We start from the raw sequence: 22,259 nt of genomic DNA on the forward strand, positions 1-22,259 counted from the left end.
ACCTTCAGTGTTTTGCACTGTCCATTTGGACTGTTCTTGCCTCCTGCCAAACAGAATAAATTCAGCTTTTGGAATTTTTTTCCAGCACCCCTCCACTTCCAGCTATTTCCACCATCCACTAAAATGTTTTTTTATACTTCTTTAAGGTCCTTGTGAGTTCCCCGTTTCACTGTTAGAAAAGGTCATCAAAATAAAAATCAGAGTATTTTCATAAGGCAGGAAAAAAATGTTAGTAATCAATAGTTAGATATGGGGCAATTAATCTTAAAAGATTGTTGTTCCAAATATATTTTTCCCAAAATATGAGACTAACACACACAGTTGATCAAAAAACTGAGTTTCTGTGGTCAAAGTTAAATGCATTTCTTACACTTGATTAGGCGACAACCTAAACAAGTACAAGTAACATCTATTATTCTGTTAGTTGTAATTTCAATCAGCAGGCATCAAACATCATTAGCTGAGATAGCTTTGGGATTTTGAGGTTTTTCTTTAATGCAATAACACCATGAGGTGTATATTTGGAATTATGTATCAGCTTTTCCTCCAGGGAATAAAGAAAAAAAACCCCACAGATATTTATGGGAAGAAAAATGACAAAAAAGAAGCTCTACAATAATTCTCAATAGGAAAAAACTGAACCACAGATCTTGAACAAGCAAAAACTACCAGGAGTATATTTTAAGCCTGACCTTTGGGGATCTTTTCTAGTTTATTTTTTAAAACAGAAGTAGCTCAGATTTGTGGTTTCTGTAGCATAGCAGTAGGTTCAAATGCTCATGAAGAAAAATACTATGGTAAGAGATTTTTTTTTAATAAAGAAATCCCAATTTATTATTAGAAAACCCCACTTTACAGCTTAAACACTAAAGTTTAAAACTTATAGATGTTACCATGCACCTACTAATTTCCTTTTGTAGCATACTATTTTTGATGGCTTTTAATCAGAACCACATCAGCACTGGTTTCTGCAGCCAAGCTTTTTCAGCTGTTCTGACATGCATGCCCACAACCCATTAAACACATGTTCTGTTCATTCCAACAACCTCACAAAATACTATTATTGATTTTCATAGTGAAATGATTTTCATATTAAAAATGAACGCAAAGAGAAGCCAGTAATGGACCATTTCAGAAGCAAGACAGGGAAGGAAAATACTAACAAGCTCTTGCACATATTTACTCACTATTTACAAACAACACATGATAAATGTCTTAGGAATATTTCATTTGGCAAAAACGGCATTAACACAATTCCAACTTTCCTCTAAGGGCCCATCCAGCACCATCATACCCCACTTTGCTCTTTAACTGCTGCTGCCAAGTAGTTTTGCAAAGCAAATACAATAGGTGGATGCAAAGGGTTCAGTTTTATTTTCTACGGCAAGATAAACCACTTTAAATTCTGTTTATTGTTACCATGCAGGAAGAAACCTTTAAAAGACACCCAAGAACAGCTAAGTTTTGAGCCACAGTTCTTCCAATACTTGCAAAATTAGGAGAGAAAGGCCTTTCCACCCAATCCAGAGCTACTTCACAGTGCAAACACAGCTCTTCCCTCAGACCACCATTACTGACATTTGGAGAAAAACTCCAAAACCCCACAAACAAAATCTCCCCTTATGTACTAAAGGACCACATTTCTCAGGGATACTCCAGGAAAAAGCAAGTTTTCCACACAAGTTGCTCCTAATTTAAGCATTTTTACAGATCAAACCATTAAAAGCTCAATAGCAAAAAACCCACAAGAACCACCACCAACAACACCCCCCCCAAAAAAAAAAAAACCCAGCACGTCAAAACACACAGAACATTCAATTAAACCTCATATCCAAATACACAGAATGTTAAATTAAACCTCATAAAGCAGAGACATAATAAAGCCAACACAAATGCCTCAAAATGTCTCATGTCCAAGTTAAAGCCCCAGATCCCTATTCCCCTCCTCTCCCCAAACCAGGCCCCTCATGAGGGCAGGCTCAGCCACAGGCTCTTACCTTGACAGAGGAACATCCTGAAGCCACGAGGGATCCAAGAACACAAATATCCTGGAAACAGTGCAGGAGAACAGCCCTGCTCGGGTGCTGGAAGGGGAATGGAGCCGGGGAAGGGGATGAGGCCCAGCTGCAGGCGATGCACCCTCAGCAGTGCCCTGGCACCACAGCTGAGGGGGATCATTGCATTGGAAATGGCCTTCAGAAAACCATCAGGTTTTGTTCACCTGCCTTTGAACTGTGGTTTTATAGAGTCTTTGTATCAACTCCATAAATTGTGTTTAATCCAGGGGATGTGGATATCAGTGTATGGATAATATTTCCCATCCTTATATCTAGATATCCCCATATCTATTTCCCAGTTTCTGAACATGGCACAATCCTTAGATCTCCATCTACACTCCATAAATCAGGGGATTGTTTTTCAGTCCTTCAGGATAGCTCAGAAGAAATAAAGGTGTTTTCACTGAGCCACCTCAGATTGGTTTTCTCTGCCCTCACGTTTGTGGTAGCTGAATTCGCAGTGATTTCGGAGAATACCCACATGAATATATTGTTTAGTGAAAGCAAAAACGGCACAAGGCTCTGGAAACACGGTGGCAAGTGTCATTATTGTAGTATTTTTTAATTCTGTCTTGGGGAGTAAAGTCCATTAAGTGCCTTACCCATAAAGGGGGATGGTATTGGGAACAGAAAAAACTTCCACGCAAAGGTTGGAATACGTTTGTTGCCACAGAACAAAAGGAAAATGAAAAATAGGCCTTAAAAGCCAAATGAGTAAAAAAATTGGTTTCCTGGGCCAGAGTTTGCTATGAATAGATCTTTTCAGCCCTAAGCGGTGCTAAGAAAGTCAATGCTTCTCTAAGCCAGGTTTCAGCTGAAAAAGAGGTGTTGCTTTATTCCTTCTTCTCCCTCATAAGCTCTGACTCCTTTCTGCTCATTCTGCCTCTTTCTTCCTACACTGAGGAAAGTAAAAAAAGAGGAGTGGAGCTGAGCAAGTTTGACACTTGGCTCGATTCTTACCTTTGTAGAGTTTCTTTCTCTGAATGACATCTGAAAATTGGGAAAACAAACTGGAAATCTTAACAACAATAACCTTTGTGGTTTTATCCGGCAGACTGAAAAAGGCAGGAAAACAGGAACATCCTCACTGACAGCCCTTTCCCATGTGAATTCATGTGGAAAAAAATCCTTATGCTAAATAAAGCTCAAGCAACGTATTTTGAAGTCATTTGCCTGTATTTAAACTAGATTTCCTTCTCGTGTCATGCTGAAGTGATGTCAAACATGGATTTGACTTGGATCGTACCAGAGAGCTGAGGCCAGTTTTTGCTCTGCCAAACCAGATCTGTCTGGGATCAGAAATTCCTGATGGTACAATCTGAGAAAACCTCTTTTCTTGGTGGCCCTTGGTGGCTGGAAAATCCACTCAGCAAATTCATATAATAATAATAAATTAAAAAATTTAAAATAATAACAATAAATGAGAACGAAATGAAAATAAGTTAGTCCTTCCCTAAAACACTGGGATCATTTTCTGCTGATGATGATCAAGACTGAGATGGAAAATTTCTCTCCTGCTTCCATCATCATTGATTATTTGGGATGCTTCACTTCTTCAAACATCTGTCTGCACACTGCGTACAACTTATGTAACCTATTAATCACTGTGTTGTTTCTTGTTAACAAAGAGACCAATTTTTGTCAATACACCACTAATCAATATGTTACAGAGTTTGACTGCATCTGCAACAATCCCAAACATTCATTAATTCCATCAGAAGAAAGGCTGAGTATAAAAGCTGGAAATTCCACCCCAGCCTTACAGATTCCATCCAGTTTAATTTTGTATGCATGGGCTTTACCACAGAACTAAGGATTTACGCAGTGGCTACTTGCTTTGAATGAATTACCAACAAAAGCTCAACTCTGTTTAGAAAGTCAATGAAATTCAGAGCCACGAAACTGAAACCCTGCTCTGAAAGACTCAAAGTATTGCTTTTGTATCTCAGGCTTTATTGACAGGAACTCTTGAGCTACTGAAAGACAAAAATAGCATTTCAAACACTTTCTAGGAAGAGACCCCAGAGGTCTCAGACAGGGGGCTGATCATGTCTGGGTGAAAGCTCCAACCTGTGGAGCTGCAAAGCATCACCTTTTAATATTAAGGTGATTTTTCTCCATCCTTAGAGGCTGCAAAGATGCCTGAGTGCCTCCCATCCTTAAGGGGATTCTCCCAGGGAATATGTTCTCGTGGGATTTAGAGACTTTACATGGCTCCTTGAACTTCTGAGTACAGTCACAAAAGTCATCCTAAAAGAGGCTGCTTTTTATGGCATCAGAACTAGTGGGTCATTCTAATGCCAGTCATTCACTGCCAGGACAGAAATGATCTGGGCTGGGATTTGGAATTCATTAGGAATGCTTTCCCTACCTGATGGATTAACAACCTTAACACTGTTAACATGGGGAAATATCAGGTGGGAAGAGGTAGACTGGAGGCAGCTGCTCACCAAGGAAATGTCCCTGGTTTAGAAACATAAGGTGACCTCAGAATTTAAAAAACTGTCAAAATTAAAATTTTAAATTCCCAGCTGTTATTTACCCTCCCTTCAATGCTTGCTCTGCCTCCCTCATCCTCCTTGGTTAGGCATTGACCACGAATAGACTATTTTTCCCTGGGAACTGAGAGCATCTAATACAGTCTGGCTTTGAACTCCACTGGATTTCCCTAAAAAATCATTTAATAGAGACAATTTCCTGGATATGACTTTTTCATTGCAGTGTTTTCAACTCTACAGCCTTATATAGGCACGATTTGCTGTTTTTTCTCCATACAGGAATCTTTGTGTTTCCAAGGAAAGGTGACAACACCCACCAAAGCCATGCAGAAAGATCAGTGTCCATGGGACCATCTCACTGGAGACACTTAGGGATTCTTTGGGGAGAAATGTTATAAAACTGAGTTCAGGTAATTGGGCAGAGCACAGGGAAGGGGTGAAAGAACTCCTCACAGCTGTGATTTTAGTGCTAACTGTACCATCACTTAACTAACCTGTGTTTGGAATGATAAAAAGCCATTTAAAGGAGGCTGGGGAGAGTGAAGAGGAAGGAATAGATTAATAGATCTCCATGTTGAGCATAATTGATTTGGGGCATGTACTCCACAAACCCTTCACCAATGATTTATCTTCATTTGGTGGGCAGAACACCGAGTTCAGTCAGGTCCTCAGAGAGCCATCCATCAACTGCCTCATCAGCAGAAAGAAGTGGTGCCTCCTCTTGCTATTTTATCTTTCCTTTGGCTTCCATATGTGATTTAAACAAAACAGGGGATCATTTTTCTTTAAAAATAAATAAATCACTGCTGGTTTTGAAGGGAGACCCAGCACCAGCACACACTGAGCTGTTACTGAGTCAGCTCCAAAGCTGATCCTGCATCTCCCACCTGCTGAATTCCAGCTCTGCTCAGCCCCTGCACACGGACAAGGGAGAGGTAATGCCTTATTTAAACTGCTGGGGATAAAGCTCAAACAATCTGTTCTGCTGAAGCTCTTTTGGTGCAAGGAACATTTCCTTTGAGGATTTAACAGGGCTCATCACTCTGGTAATGAGCAAAATAGGAGAGACAGCTCCTGATAAAAGGAGAGTGTCCAAATACCTCCATCACATTCCTTCTGCCTCCAAGTCAAATGCCACGGGAAGGGAGCCCTGGGCCAGGATATCTTCATTTTCCTCCAGAAAAAATTGCTGAGGAAGAGTCTATGGAGCAGTTTCTTCACACCCATTTTCCCAGGAAGTGCCAGCAGAGCAAGGTACCACTCCAGGCTTTAATCCTGGTGCTAAACACCCAAACCTCAACAATCTCTGATTGGAATTCCCTGAAAATCAATGTATTGCCTCTTGCCCTACCAAGATTTTGCATTCAAAGCAACACAGGGTGGGAAACAAGAAATAATTTCAATTTCTTTTTTTTCAAGATGATTTCAGGAACGCTGAAACTGCGACTTCTGAAGTCCCACTGCCAGTCTGTGTATTTAATCTACAAAACTGGAATAACATGTGATTAGTTAAAATGAAATACAGTCACCAATTCATCTTTGCAAAAGGCTTGGAAAAACTGATGAGGAGAAAGGCAATTTTCCTTCTATAAAGCAGCTCCCAGCACAAGGAATTTTTTTTTCTATAAAAAAATGACCTAAACTGAAAAGAAATATTCTTCAACAAGGGGAAACCTGATCCTGCATGAAAGTGGAAATAATACAGGAATTAAATCATATATTTTCAGCTTTAGGAGCTGATTTGTAAACCAGAAATGCTCCTGTTTGTGATCATACAAAGAGTTTGTGATCATACAAAGAGTTTGTGGATCCATGACTTCAATGACCAAGTGTTTTGCCCTGAGATAATCCATGGGGAATAATTGCACTCAACCTTTCATCTGCAGTTTTGTACAGACCAATACATTTCAAATGGACAGTTTCCAAAGGCCAAACTCCACTGTCAAAACCAGCAAACAACCAAACTTAAAAAAAATACCAATCAGCTATTTCTCCATGAGCTGATACTGCCCCTGCACTGAGCCCAAGGTACACAGTGCCTGCCCTGTTAGTGGTCTACAAAGAAGAAGTAAAATATCAGCTTTATTCACCATACAAAATCTTCTATTACAAATTTTATGAATATTTAAAATCTACAAGTGCATTTTTTTATGTTCTCCAGCATGGCCTAGCACAATTCCTGTGGTGTTCAGTGTGAGTTATCCCTGTTGAAACCAGGTAATAGAAGAGGCCCCCCCAGCATTGTTAATTAGCCCAGGTGTTAATTGGGTGTTCCAGATGGGCAGACAAGCAGCAGTGGGACAGAGAGGCAGGGCTGAGAACCTCTCAGTGCCCTGAAGGATGGATGATGCATCTCCAGTTGTGTGACCTTCCTTGTCATAGGAGACACATCATGGCGAGAAACATCAATGCTGAGACAAGTCACAGACACTAAAATACAGTAAAATGCAAAAAATAAAGAAACAAGTGAATATCTTGTCAGCTCAAGTGCGCCCATTAATTGAAATAAATGAAACACCCCAGCCCAGGAAAGGAATGGAATCTGCAATGAGTGACAAAATTCCCGTTTTGAAGGATGGCTGGGTGGCTTCCCACAGCTCCAGCTCCCTTTGGATAATCATCTCCCAGCAGGAAGAACGATAACATGTCAAAGGTTTGTCATCCTTCTTCTTCACCCCCTCTAATTGCTATTTTATCTTTCAATAATTGGCAGACCCAGAGCTCAGTTGTGGCTTTTGTGTTAACCCACAATACTGGGGGAAGGGGGGATGAATCCCCAACCAAGGATTTTGCTTTGCACCCTTGGGCTTAAAGGAATAAAATGAAAAGTTTAATGGAGTTCTAGAATATCACAAAAGTGCCAGGATATCAAGTATCTAGAGAGCTTTGAGCTGAGTTAAACAAACCCTTCTCAAAGAAAACTTTTTAAGTGAGAAAAGAGAAAAAAGAAAGAAAGAAAGAAAAGAGAAGAAAAAAGGCAAATATTTGTAAATTAAAACAAAAAACCAACTCCATCTGATGGGATTAAATTTATGGCCAGGTGTGTGTGCAGTTCTCCCTGCCAAACCTTTATACGGGAATTCTTATTTCCTATGGAAATAAACTGTGGACTCCGGGCTCCTCCTTCCTGGAGATTCCAGCCAGCACATACTCACTCCAGGGATTTCCTGTGACTTCCTACCTTGATTGCTGGATAAGGCAGCATCCCACTGGATAGAGCCCAAAGCAGAGCCATCTCCCCCTCCAGCACAGTTCACCCACATCCTTATCCCTCCAAACACCGACACTTGGCAGGGCTAATGTGGAACCAAACAGCCAATCTTGGCAGTTATCTGTAAATAAACACTATTGTTCTCCCCAAACTTTCTCCATATCCCAACAAAGACCAGTTTTCCCACGTTCCATCCGATGATTTGCTCCCAAGGATTCCAGTGTGATTGATTTCCAGTGGGCCAGAAAGCAGCTCATCAGCTGAAGGCTCTGCAGTGGCAACCTGTCAGTTTTAAAAACATTTTTCCTGTTACCTGCTAAAGTTATTTAGGTTTCCTTCAAGGTTTGTATGTGCCAATTTATTTAAATTATTTTCCAATAGACCCTGAAAATCACAGAGAGCAGAAATAAATGGCTGAAGCACGGAGAGCAAGGATATGTTGCTCCAGATTATCTGTCTCTTTGGCTTCATCTCCACGTAAGCACAGAAACAATGTGAGTCAAATGTAAAGAAACTGGAAAAACATCAGCTTAGGCATAACAAATTACTGTATTACCGAGGAACATGAAGAACAAACAACCCATGTGCACTTTGCAGAGAAACCTGGATTTTTGTCATAGATCTTATATAAGGATGGGATCATTATGTCTTACAAAACCCTCACATTCATCTCTCTGCTTTCATTCTCTGAGTTTGGAGGGAAATCCCACATCCTGCCCAGCAAAGAAAGCTGAGGAAACTCCAAATGGAAATCTGCAGATGTTCCCTCAGAGCCATAAAACTTAGCACATGAATAGCTGCATGGATTTTGAACATTTAGTGCAGCAATCACAGGATCTCGAGGACAACAACTCCAATCCTCTGCACAACACATTTATGAGGCTCCAAATGGTAAAACCATCACACTGATTCCCGTCATTGGAGCCAGAAATTCCTTGTGACGATGTTTTACTGAGAATATGGAGGAGGGGAGCACTGAAACACATAAAAATATCTAAAATTTGGGATATCTGAGTACAAAAACCAAAGCAGGAGTTCACGGTGATGTCAGCGTTTTCCCTTTCCTCTCTTTTTGGGGTCACAGGCTCTTCCTGGCCCTGGATAAGCCTGGCTACAGCAGCCAGGAAATCCCTCAGCACAAAACCAACTGGAATTCAGCAGAATTCATCCCCTGCAAGTTTCTCAGTGCATTTTAGCTACTTTTAAATGAGGAAGTAACAACACCAGCAAAATCAAATCTTCTGGTGCTCGAGGTTGTTATCTTTCCGTGTTTCTAAAACGCTCAGTTCTGCAGGAGCACAACTAATCTGGGCCTCTTGAAATGCTCTCCTGCCTCCTCCTCCCCCTCTCTTATGGAATATTATTCGGAATTGAGGGGTTTGGCCCAAGATTTGCAGCTCCAGGGAGCCCAAACTGCAGTTCAGGCTGCACCATGGACCAAAAATAGAATTAGAGGAAAGAAATCCCCTCACCTTTCACTCTGTACTTTCCTTCCCCAAGGCTGCCCACAGGAGAAGGATGAAGGAAGAGCTCCTTTTTCCCTAATGGTGCATTATTCCTGCCACTGATGGGCAGGGTTTTGTGTGTGCCAGCGCTGTGGGACTGGCACTGAAACAGCACCAGACAAGGTGCATTAACCTGCTCAGTATGAATGGCAAAAGAATCAAAAAATTAATTTAAAATTTACTTAAAAATTAAATTGAAAATTAATTTTAAAATACCCTCAACTATTTGATCCTCAACTCCCTCATAAATTAGGAGCCCAGAGACTCAGAAATCCCCAGTATTCCTTCTCTGGCAGGCACTGACCAGCCCTGGGACACCCCTCAGTCCCTCTGCCAGGGCAGCAGCTACATGCACTGATAAAAGAGGTGGGAAAAGTCCTTCAAATGAGTCATCCCACAAAAGCCTATTCTCTTTTTTTCTTATTTTTTCTGGCCTAGGAATGGATTGAAAGCAGCCTCCCCTGTTTCCATGGCACCCAGAGCGGCAGCCGACGGCCTTGTTATCACAAGAACTCTCCTAAATTTCAACAGATTGCTGGGAATTGCTATTTTGTGGGATTTTTTTCCCTATATTCAGGTGACCCTCCATTCCTGGAACCACCAAAATGGTCCAAAAGTCTCTGGTGGAGTTCAACTCTTCATAGTGGTGATAGTTTTTAAACAAGAAATAAAACAGAACATGAATCCCTCAGAGAGGGAGAATGAAAAAAAAAACCCAAACCCCTTATTTTTTCCTTAGTTATCCTGGGCTTGGCAGAGCTCTAAATATGTTTGTCTGGTGGATCCTACCTGGGCAGCATCTGCTCACTCCCACTGAAGAACAACCAGGGATGGCCCTGGAGACAGAATTCCTTCTCCTTGAGCTGTGCTCCCAAAAAGCTGCTCTGCTGCCCTGGGGAGTGTTGAAAAGAGATTAATGAACGTGGGCATTTTACACTCAGAGACACTTTTCATCACTCAGATTCATCTCTGTAAAGCCTCATGAATATGTAGCAGTGTCTTTTACTTCTTTTCAGGATCTCCCAGGCTCAGGGATTTTTGGATTTCTTTGGTTTCGAAGGTATTGATTCCGTGGCTTCCACTTTGATTTTCTGTACAATTATAAGTGATTGAACATTGAGCAGCATTTAGGAACTGGAAGAGAATTGGTCTTTCATGGTTTCAAAGGTAACTGAAAAAACCCTGTACATTACCCCTTGTGTTTTGTTAATTATCCTGGTTTTTTACACTGGCCTGGCACAGATGTGCCTTGTGACCCAAACTCACCAAAGAACTGCTCTTTCCCCAAAGAATCTGTGATTCACTTAATGAATAATAAAAAATAATAGGTCCTGTAGAGCTTTAGAACTACATATTCCTACGAATGGGGCTTCTTGGTACAGTGTGAAAAACACAACTGAAAAGCCTCACCTGAATTTCAAAAAGTGCTTTTCCCCACATTTAGATATTAACGTTTCTATGTGTAAAAATCTTGTTAAAAGCGACTGTCCTACAGACAATTACACAGAAAAATATACAGAAATAAAATCACATGAGCTTAACCCAACTTCACCTCACAGGAAATGGTCTTTTCTTTGGGAGCCACAGGAAGGAAAATGTGGAGAGGGAATAAAGTTCTTTAGCAACAGTAACTTAATCACTCGAGTTACTGACAGATCATTTTACTATGAGAAATAACACACAATAAAACTAGAGAAGATTTTCTCGGTGTTTTGGGAGATGCTGCTGTAAAACATCTGAATTATCACTGAGAGGTTAAAAAAGCACTTTTGCATTCCAGGCTCTACCAGATGGCTTGTATCCTCATTTCTTGAGGAGCTGCAGAGGCATAGGGAGTATATTCCAAGAAAATACAGCCCCAGCAAACCTCCATTTCATCCACAGAGGCCTTAACAAAATGACTGAAACGACTCCAGTTTAGCACATCATTATAAATCACTTTACAGCCCTAATATCCTCAGGTTCAGACATTAAAAGGACAATAAAACAGCTTAGGAGGTGCTCGCTCCAGCTAAGAAGCACCATGGAATTCACCAAACTGACTCCAGCTTCTGGGGAATGGCCTGGAATGTTAAGGAACTAAAGTGGTTGAGGAGTCTATTAATTTTGGAGGGAGGGTGTATATATATATACATACACACTATATACACACATTGAATCTTTCAAAATGCACCACTCTAGCAAAGTGAATTAAATGCCATTGAGGGAATATTAAGCAACTCCAGAAGAAACTATCACTCTCCCTAATTTCTTTCTTCGTGTCTCAGGCAGGTAAATTATGAGGAATTTGCTATCGGGGAGGAAAACATTTCAATCTTGCCCAGATGACAGTAATGAGATGTGACATCAGCCCCTATTTGTGCGTTAGGAGGGCTCAGAAGGCTGGTTAGGGGTGTGCTGGGGGCTCATCTGCAAAAGCAGAGGGTGACACTGTGAACCCGCTCTGCCTGTGCTCCTCTCCTCCTTCTCCCAGCCTTGGCAGGGCAAACCAATCCCTGCACCTCCAACAGAAACCAGGGTAAGTGACTGAGAGAGACAGAATTAATTCCTTGTGTTTGATGTGTTCTGCTTCTCCCCACTATGCAATTTAATCCAATAGTGCTGCTCCACACAACCGATGGGATTTATCGGACTCTCCTGCAGTTCATGTTTTTATTTGGAAATTGTTATCTTATTGATTAGATTTTTCATATACTTCCCATTAACTTGCTTCTATCTCCTCCAAAACACTTTCCACACTTCATTTTGTCCACAGTGCAGCTCTACTTAGTCAAATATTGTAACACATAAAATGAATGCAAGGTTCAGGGTCAATTTGAAAGATTAAAAGTAAGACTTAAATTCTCCTGGGTGAAAGCGACTTCTGAAAAAGTTAATTATTCCTCTTTAGCTCAGATTTACCCCTTCAAGCTTTCTGCTCACCAGAGATCTGAAAGGATTTCACTTTTCACTCCTGGCCACAGAATGGCCCAGCAGAATATTGAAAGCTGAAATAATGTGTGAGACCTGAAGAGTTATTGCTGCTATTTACGAAGTACCAGGAACAGGCCCTGCTTTCAGTTATTTCTGAAGTTACTCCACTGAGTCTGCTGCCCTATTGCCCTGCATAATATGTACATCTAAATGTACCCAGCGTGGGTTCGAAAGCGCTCCTGGCCCGCCCGGGGCACATTTCAGCTCCATGTGACGCTGATAAACAGCCACGAGAGAGACACTTGTTCCTAAAAGAGATGCTTTAGGCTAACAGGAAATATTATCAATAAACCTTCTGTGCATTTGAGGAGGGGAAAATAAGCTGTGCTTCTAATGTGCCCTGTCAAGGCACCTGGTTACAGCTTTTATTGGGTTTAATGGGATGTGTTTGGTTTCTGTTGAAAACAGAGTGGAAATGGAACGTGGGTTTCACAGAATAGATTAACATCTCTTATCTGAGACATTATCGTCTCTTAAAATATGATTTTTAGCCCTAGAAAACCACAGGAACACACAGTCTGTGGCTCAGAGGTTACACACAGTTGCAGTGCCTGTGCCCGCAGAGAGGTGGCAGAGGAGGAGGACAAAGAAAAGGACCAGGGATTCGGGAACCTGCTGCCCCCGGGGCCTTTGGCTCCCAGGAGGTGTGAGGAGAAGGATGGATCCCAAGAGCCATTCCATGGGTGGGAAGTGCTGGAGCAGGGTGACCATCACCCTGCTGTGGGGGTCAGAGGGGAGGAAGGGTCTGTGCTGGCTGAGGGTCACCCCCAGGACTCTGGAGGGTGCCAGCACTGGGAACTGTCTGCAGGGTGCTCTGAGGAGAGGTTGGGATGCCCACAGCTGGTTCCAGTGGGTTCCATCCAGCTCCAAGGGCCCCTGAGAGCCTTCTGCATGCTGGAGCTGTGGGACTTCTCCTGCAGCCCATCGGGTCGTGTCCTTACAGGTGCTGTGAACTCAAAGGCAGGAGGAAGATCCCACATTCCCATGCAGCAGGGAGGGGAGAGCTCTGTGGAATGTGTTGGGAGAATATCTGCTGCTCTTGCACGCAGTAAAAACATACAGGGTTGAACTGGGGTTTTAGAAGGTTCTTCTAAGACAACTTTGAAGGAGGAGGTTTGTGGCAGCTCCGCAGTGTGACCTTTGGAGTAGCCGAGGGGCTGATTTGCTCACCAGCCCATCAAAGACTCACCACTGTCACTGCCTCTCCCCCATCCTTCCCCCAGGGCTCTGCTGCTTTACTGCCACCGAGTTTGGCAGGAACTCGTGGCTTCCCAGGAGTCATCTGGGGTGACCAGATCCAGAATCCCTTCACTTCCCTCCTCTTGTTCCCCACAGGCCCCCAAAAGCCTGGCACATCCCTCACCATGAACCTCCTCGCTCCTGAGCCTGAGGTGAGGTCACCCAGCACTGCCTGGACAGCTGAGATGGATAACTGGGCACCTTCCAGCCTCCTGGAGCAGAGGCAGAGCCACAAAGCCTCCTGGCAGGAGAAGTGCTCTCATGAGTCCTCTCCATGCCCCCAAACCCACAGCAGAACAAGGATTCCAGCACGTTGCACAGCACTAGGGAATACGAGAACATTCCACCAGGATGGAATGTTTTCCTGTTATCTGATTAGGTGGGGCTTAATAAATAAGCTGGAGCAGCACAGGATGTTCCAATGCAATGGTGCTGCATTAACAAGCAGTAACTGATGATTTTTGTCAGCCCTACAGGAAGAGAGGCAGCACTGAAAGGAAGCTGCATTCCCAGATTGCCCGTTCCTCCCTCATCCTGCAAAAAACCCACAGAGACACCTTCTGCCAGGGAAATGTAGTCACATAACTCCAGACATCCGGGTGCTTACTAGTGGAGATTACTGTCCTAGAAATAAGACCACAGACTCCACAAAATCCTGTCATGGGATGGGATACCAGTGACATAGCACTGAAATCATAAATACTACACATGGGGGAAGTGTGTTCAACCGGGTGTTCAATGGGTTCATTTGGCCTCTTCGTTATTTTTCCATGAGCTGATTTGAACAAATTCTACTTATTTGGTCCCTAATTCGTGCAAAGACATTTCTACCTATAGAGCACTTGCAAATTATGCCCTGCTACTGCTGTCTCACAGGGTGAACAATCACACAAATTAGGTATTCTCAACTCTACTCCTGATCAGAGACTCACTGAAAACAAAGGGCACAACAAGTGTCACATCACTTGTGACAGAGCTCCTGACCACCAGGAGCAGTGAGAATCCTCATCTCCGTGCAGTTTGCCTTGTATATTCCCAATTTTCTACCAGTACAGCAGCACAGCTGGAGAAGGACACTGCCCTGCTTTAGGATGGGGATGGTTTCAGACTGCAAGAAGATGGTTTTAGGCTGACAGCCTTGCTGGAAGTGGGGGGCACTGGCACCTCAGAGCAGTTTTCCCTCTGTTCTGTCAAGGGGTGGGTGGAAAAACTCCAATTAACTTCACGAACCACGAGTTTTTGGAGCAGCACTTTCAATTAATATTAAAATTGTGAATTTAGTGTGAAGTCTGTGACTACAGAATAAATTTTACTGCATTAAAATAATAAACAAAACTGACAGGGTATTAAACTGAGTTTCCATGAAAACAACTCCCTGTGGTCTCCAGGGCAGATTCCTCAGCTCAGAGCTCGATCAGCCATCGAGAGCAACCAAGAGCTCAGAGCTCACCCTGGAGTCCAACCCACTTTCACCCCAAAATGAGTTTGGTTTGCTCTGGGTTTGTTTGGGTTGGGTTTTTTTCAGCACAGAACTGTCAGAGAGGTTTCAGCCTATGAGAGAGAGAGGCAGGAAAGCTGAAACCAGTAAAAAGCCACAAAACCAAACACCAAAGGCAAAGTCCAACCCAAAAAGGACTGAACCAGTCAAGCAGCTGTCCCTGTGTGGATGATAAACCATCATCATTTCAAAGCTGATCTCATTCATCACATCCTGTCCCACAGAGCTCTGGCAGTCCCAAGGAATGTTTAGGCCCTAAGCCCAGCTTTTGGGGATAAGACAGAACCCAGTAACACATTTACACTGGTTCCCAGGCAATAATCCCCAGCCTCCACAGGCTCACCTGCACAATTCAAGCAGATGATTAAGGTGATCATCTGTGGATTATTTTTCATATCGATATCTTTTTATTTACTTCTCATGGAAGTGTGGCCAGGATCCCTTCAGACACGTCCAAGAATTAAATCAATTAGAAAGTCTGTTAATAAATTCCGTAAGGATCTGATACAGAGAACATATCAAACACTCCAACAATCTTCAAAATTCCTTAAGGGGGTATGAACAACAAACTTAAAACTTGCTGGTTTAGGCAGCAGAGAGACAGTGACGGAGAATTCCACCAACAGGACATACTAAAACTAAGAATTAAACCCAAAGAACACTAAAACCCTACTGAGGGAAGCACAAAGTTAGCAGGATTTACTGTTCAAGAATAAACATGTAAAAATAAACGTTCTGTCTGTGAGTAATGATGGAACAACTCCCATTAACTTCCTGAACAGCGAGTTTTTGGAGCACCACTTTCAGATAATATCACAATTGCAAATCTCATGTCGAGTTTGTGACTCCAGACTAAATTCTGCTCCATTAAAGTAATAAACAATGGTTGTGTTTACACCATTAATGAGGGTGAATAGGAGACATTTCCCTCTTGCAGAACTTATAAACCATAGAAAGTGCAATTTCACCATAAGAATTTTTAAACTATCCCAGATTCAAGCAAGAGCAGCACATTTTCTAAAGCATTTACTCTGCAAAGACAAAATAATTTGTTTTGAGGAGTGTAAACGTCTGCTCCCAGTTCTAACCGAACCTGGAGGCATTCTTGGATCTCCAGGAAAAGCCAGAAGAGGACAGGGACATGTCAAAGGAAAGCTCTGATTTCATCATCCAAATTCCAATAAAAGTAGCAATTCACTTGAATATTCCAAAGGTGTAACAGTGACCCAGAGCAGCCCCTGCAAAATTCTGAGAGCATTTGCAAGATCCTCATTATTCAGCATTTCTGAGCTGCTAAACCTGGGAACAGCTGTGGACTGCAGGATTAGGCTGAGCTTTGCTAAGAGCTGACTGCAGCATCCCAGGAAACACTGAAAGTCATTCTATAATTAGCAAAGGTTTCTGCTACAAAATGTCTTACATCTATTAAATCAAGATCCATAATTAAAGTAACCATTTCAGAGGGTTGTACAATAAAAAAAATCATAATCTCTGGGAAGAGAATCTGATTGAGTCAAAAGTGTTTTGCAATTGAAGAAAAGCAGTTCTATTCTCACTGGTTTGAAATAAATTACTGTAGTGAAAATGATAAGGAATATTATTGGTAATATACCCTGTCCTAGGTCTTCTAAGGCTTTACTGAGTGTATCACAGTGTTTTCATAATTACAATCAGCTAAACACCTCGTTAAGTGAGAGATGCAATTTAAATTACAAAATTAAAGTTTTCCTGCAGATTTGGGATGGCTCCTTAAAGCAGCTGAAGAGGCAGTGGAGTGCCAGGATTCTGTACAGTCAGGGACTGTTTGCAATCAGCCTCCAGTTTGTCACACTGCTTCCACTAAAATATTCATGTAATCAGATGAAACCACGTCCCTCCCAGCCCCACGTGTGGTTTGGAGTCACTATTGTGTTTGCTGTTGTTCCAAGTGGGTTTGAGGCGCTCCAAGGAAGCAGGAGATGGTGAGAGATCAAAAGGGGGCAATTTAAAAGTGATATTTAAGCGGCGCTTTTAAATACTACATCAAAAATCTATAAAGAATTGAAGTTACTTTAACAACAGAGCGGCACAATTAGTCACAATTAGTGCAGCTCTAGATTGTCAGCAATTAAAAATGAGTTTTAGATAAAAAGAGTGAATTTGACTAAAGATGTTTCCGTCAGAAAGATTTGACCTTCTTACCCATTAAATCTGAACATTAATCAGGAATTGAAAATCAAGTTACAGCTGAACAGAGACAATTACATTTCAATTTTGGGTTGGCAGTCAGCTCAGGTTTCAGACCTAACGCAGTTATTTTGTGACCTCAGGCACCTCATCTGAAGTCCCTTCCAGCTGTGAATGAAGATGGTCCTTCCCTGGCGTTGTGAGGAGCTTGGGCAGCGTGGCTGGGTTGTTATTATTGATGAGCACAACTCCCCGGGCTGGCCGTGTTTGCACAGCCCACGGACGGCACCGGCAACTCAATATTTACTGTCTGTGCACCCAAATAAATTGTGCCGGAAATATCCCACTGGATGAGTTAATAACACTTGGCTCGATTGTTTTTCCAAACAGAATCCTAAATAAAGCTCTGGATCCTACAAAAATGTATGTGGCTTGAGTTTCTTCACGGAAATCAATCCACGGAAATCCATGGGAATGGTCACGTGGCACAGTTCAGGATTAAGTGCAGCTGCTCGGTCACAACTTAAGGGAGCACAAAATATCAAACCAGCCCTTTTTAATCCATGCAAAGTCAACACATCCTTCAGCAGCCCCACCTCAATGCCTTTTCCTCACCTCCCTGGGCTTGTCCCGCTTCCACTGAAATCCCTGAATCCACGTCTCATTCACTTCACTGACAGATAACATCAGTTCTTCATTCATTACACATTCTGATCTCCCCTCTGGGTTTTTAAAGTGTTCAACTTCATAAATAAGCAAAGGAATTAAGTGTTGACTGATGGCAGGGTTTGACAGATACAAGGTAGTAGTGGTGACATCAGTGAATATATTGTTTGGGGAAAAGAAGAAAAATAAAGGAAAAAAAGCAAGAAAGATTGGAAATGTATGTGCAGGAAAGAATTAGCTCCTTTCTAGCCTCTACCCTGACACGTTATTCAGTTCCCTCCCCCTCGAGCCCTGTTTGCCAGGGCCAGCCCTGCTCTAATTGCTGTCTGTGAGTGAGGAAAGGTGATGGAATTCAGCAGTGGAGCACAGGGCAAAAGAACACAGCCAGTGTCTCCTCAGCAGTGGGACAGCACAGCCACTGGGACCCAGGACATTTGTGGAGCTGCAGGAATGCCCTGAGAGGCCTCCTGGTGAGGAACACGAGTCACTCCTGCATTTCCTCTCTGTGAACAGCAGCTTCGGCAATCGAAGGGATGAACTGTGCCAAGCTGGAAAAGACTCTTCCTTTTGAATCTTCTGCTTGCAGAGTCCAGGCCCTGCTTCCCACTCCAACTGCAGCCATGGATCACACACACAATAACCACCCTGAGAGCCCTGCTGGATAAAGTGACCCAGCAAGTGTCAGAGAGGCAGAGTTCTGAAGGGTGCTGTAATGGGGTAAAGCTGCAAGTTGAGGAAGAGGAATTTTCCACATGTATCAAGCACCTGATTCCCACCGAATCCACAGTCCAGAAACCCCTGGATCTGTCAGTCTCTACCTGCCTGAAGTTGGTACAACCTAAGGGATGAGTCTTGTGCATTACCAGCTTTCCCCCTTGGGAAAGATTTTCCTCTGAAAACAGGGGTGAGGAGATGCACCTGCCACACATCCTGTGTCACCACTGCGGGATGGGACACAAGGACTGGCACACAAGCACCAGCCATCTCAGAGTGACATCCTTCCCACACCTCTGCCTCCCGACAGGGTGGTGGAACAGCCCTTCCTCTAAGGAAAGGGATTGTTCTTTCTTATTCTTAAACTTTCTAGGTTGCGTTTCTTCCCAGCGCAGGAGTCTTTGGAAGTCTAAGGAAAGCCAATCTGTTCCTGAAGGTCACCAGGAGCAGCTGCATTTCTGCATTGCAGCTGAAACCAAGATCGTGGTTCAGGTTTCCTCTGCCAGTCCCCAGGGAGATCTTTGCTCACAGAGATGCCAAATTAAAAGTAAAAGCTCAATGGAATTTTTGTTCATCAGGTCCGAAGGCCACAAACTGCACTTGCACACAATGAATAGAAATGTTTTGATTCGACAGTGACTCTGCTGGTACCAAGAATAACTTTAAAGCTTTCAAAGGTTATTTGCAAGATTTCTTTTTTTTTGCTCTGAGCAAAAGGCAACATAGAGCAAGTCAGCAACTGGCTGTTGTATGTCTACAAGTCAATGCTTTGGGGTTTTTACTGTGTATTTTTATACCTGTCTGTGTGGCAAGGCATGAGGAAATACACGGTCTTATTTCAGAAATAGTCCATTTTTTTATAGCCATGGCAGAAGGTTCTGTATGGCAACTGTTCAGCTTCTGACTTGGTTTATCTGGAATTTATAGCAAGATATTTAACACAATATTCAAAGTTCAGTAACTGGGGACACATTCTTCAGTTAAAGAAAGCGATGCAAACTTCGCTTTTTTTCTGGTGGTGTTTGTTCATCAGGAAACACCGCGAGAAAAGGCCGGGAAAGTGGGCACAGAATGAGTCTGTTGTCTTTTTCACAGGAAAATACATCACCAAATATTCAACTCCCATCATTTGGAACTAAAAGCTCATCCATTTTCCTCTGTAGAGTCGTTTAATCACAGAAGAACTCCACAGGGATCATCAACTGTCCAGATGACTCATGTGGTCACACAGAAGAACAGCTGAGCAGGTGAAGTGATAATTACATGGACTGGTGTGGATGGAGCCCCATTTTGACGTGGTACCTGGGCATAACCCACGTGCCCAGTTGCCAACAGATTCCAGCTACTCTGCTGCAAAAAGTAAGAAAATATCCCACTTGTCCAAAAATGAGGAGCTCCCCAACTTTGTTTCTCTTCCCACTAACATGAGTGTTAGTGTTTACTTATAACTAACCTCAAATAATATTAAATTATAGCACTAGAGAGGCTTTTTCCTAAATAACAGCTTTATGAAGTGTCCCACTCCATCCCTAAAACAGAAAAACTTCCTAAGGTTTATAGTATAGTGGAGGAGATTTCTGGAATACGTCAAGAAGTAACAATGTTATCAGAGATGAATCAATGTGAAACATTGTGTTGTTGTCTCCAAAATCTTGCCCTCAAAGAAATCCATAATCCCCTCCATCCCCACCTGGGTCTGTGCAGGGCAGCAAAGGAAGGGTGGTTCATGTTGGAAAGGCTTGGAGAGAAATACAAGAGGGGAGTTAAGGAAGTGAAGCTGCACAGTTGTGCTTTAAAACCTCCCAGCACCCATGTTTGGCTTGGAAGCAAAGGAAGCTGGAAAGGAAAAGGCAAACTCGGACTGCACGAGATGCTTTGTGTTCCACCAGCATTAGGATTCCCAGGAATACCAGAATGGGGCCATACCTTTAGCTATAAAGACATGCTGGATACTTTATTAGCCATGAAGTCAGAACCCCTCAGCTGTGCCAGCCCCAGAAACACGTCCTGAACTGCACTGAAGTTACTCATCACATCCTCGTCTTGCTCCAAAATCACTCCAAAAGAAGCAGCAAACAGTGGTGAATGGAGAGACACCACATTTCTATAAAGTGATTTTAGGACAAGGGATCATATTCTCTGCTCTTAAGGAGATGCAGCGTTGAGGCTGTGGATGTGATTTCCATGGGGATTTCCAGGATTATGAACGGGGGAAGGAAGGCAAAGAGCTCATCCAGACTCAGAAATTGTTATATTTCACCAGGTATCTGTCTGGTCAAAAATGGAATAAAACAAAACAAAGCAAAGCACTAAAATAACCAAGAGAGGCAACTCCTCAATCCAGTCCCAGTGTTCTCCCCCCAGAACAAAGCTGACCCTGTTTCCCAGCCCTGCTGCCCACAGCTATTCCACTGCACACAATAACAATCCTCCCAAATGGCTGCTCACAGCTGGGAAAGCACTTTTTCCAGCATATTCTTTGTCAATTTTTGCCCTGAATATATATTTGACCTGACAGACTCCAAACTGACCCAGACTCTCCAGGATGAGGGAAAGCAGAGAGAAATCAAGGGCTCCACTTGCTCCCTCTGAGTGTTTATTGAAGGAATGACAACGTGTCTGCAAGGATCTTTTTCCAAGAAATAACTGTCTGCTTGCTGTGCTCAAACAAACATCTTTTACTGCCTGTGTGCAGTTACTGGTTTTGCAGAGAATGAGGGAGATAAAAGATTAATTAATTACAGCATCCCTGGCATTCACTTTGGAAACAGGAAACTTCCCCAAATAAACCCAAATACTGTGGATTTCATTCCCTGCTCCCTTCCACTTGCTCATGTGTTTCCAGAGGGCCAAGCAGAGCCGTGCTGTGCTCAGGACTTCCTGGTTTCCATCCCCATCCCAGCTGTTTGCACACTGTGTAAGGAACCACAGACTGTGGGAATACTGATAATTCCCAGGCTGGATTTGTAGGCACAAGAGGTTTAGCAAAACCACCAGCATTTTGCACTGCACAGAACTAAAGGGCTAAAATTTGAGCAGCTCTGTCCAAGCAGACTTAAATAGGATGGGACATTGCAAAATAATTTCTCTTTGCCAACGTATAAATTGAGTTTTTCTGTGTTTGATTCCACTGAAATAGGTGGTCATATAACCTTCCTAACAGGGCTTTATGGAATGACATGTTCCCCAACACCCCAGTGCTGTTAAACTCTGCTCCCCTGAATGCAAACTGTCATGAAATTCAGTGTGACCAGGGTTTCACATCTGGCTCGTTTTTCATCCTGAAAGAATTGAGAGCTTTATCAACAAACTCCTGATTTTACTCCTCTCCATCTTTCCAGAGCCAGTTCATTTTATGTCTGTGGTGAACTGATCAAAGGCAGGTCATTAATTGCTTTTTTACAAAGCAATGCAAAGCCCATTAATTTTGAAGCTGAGCCAACAATATGAATGTTCTCATGGTTTGCACAGAAGATTGATCTGGTCTCTATTTATTAGTGCAGTTCTATGGACTTTAACTAATGGCTCTTTAGGTCTTCACACTGATGGGTCTTTTCACATGTTTTTGTGGAGAAGTTTTTGCCTCTAAATTCAGAGAAAATTAGGTTCATGAAATAAATGTTTACCACGCTCAAAGAGAAAAATCAATGAGAAGAAAACAACTGCATAATTTAAAGGGCTCCACTAATATGGAAATGTTTTATACAAATAGGGAAATGGATATTGTTTCAG

This window comes from Chiroxiphia lanceolata, chromosome 3 (genome assembly GCF_009829145.1).
Source record: "Chiroxiphia lanceolata isolate bChiLan1 chromosome 3, bChiLan1.pri, whole genome shotgun sequence".
In the NCBI taxonomy this organism is placed as follows: domain Eukaryota; kingdom Metazoa; phylum Chordata; class Aves; order Passeriformes; family Pipridae; genus Chiroxiphia; species Chiroxiphia lanceolata.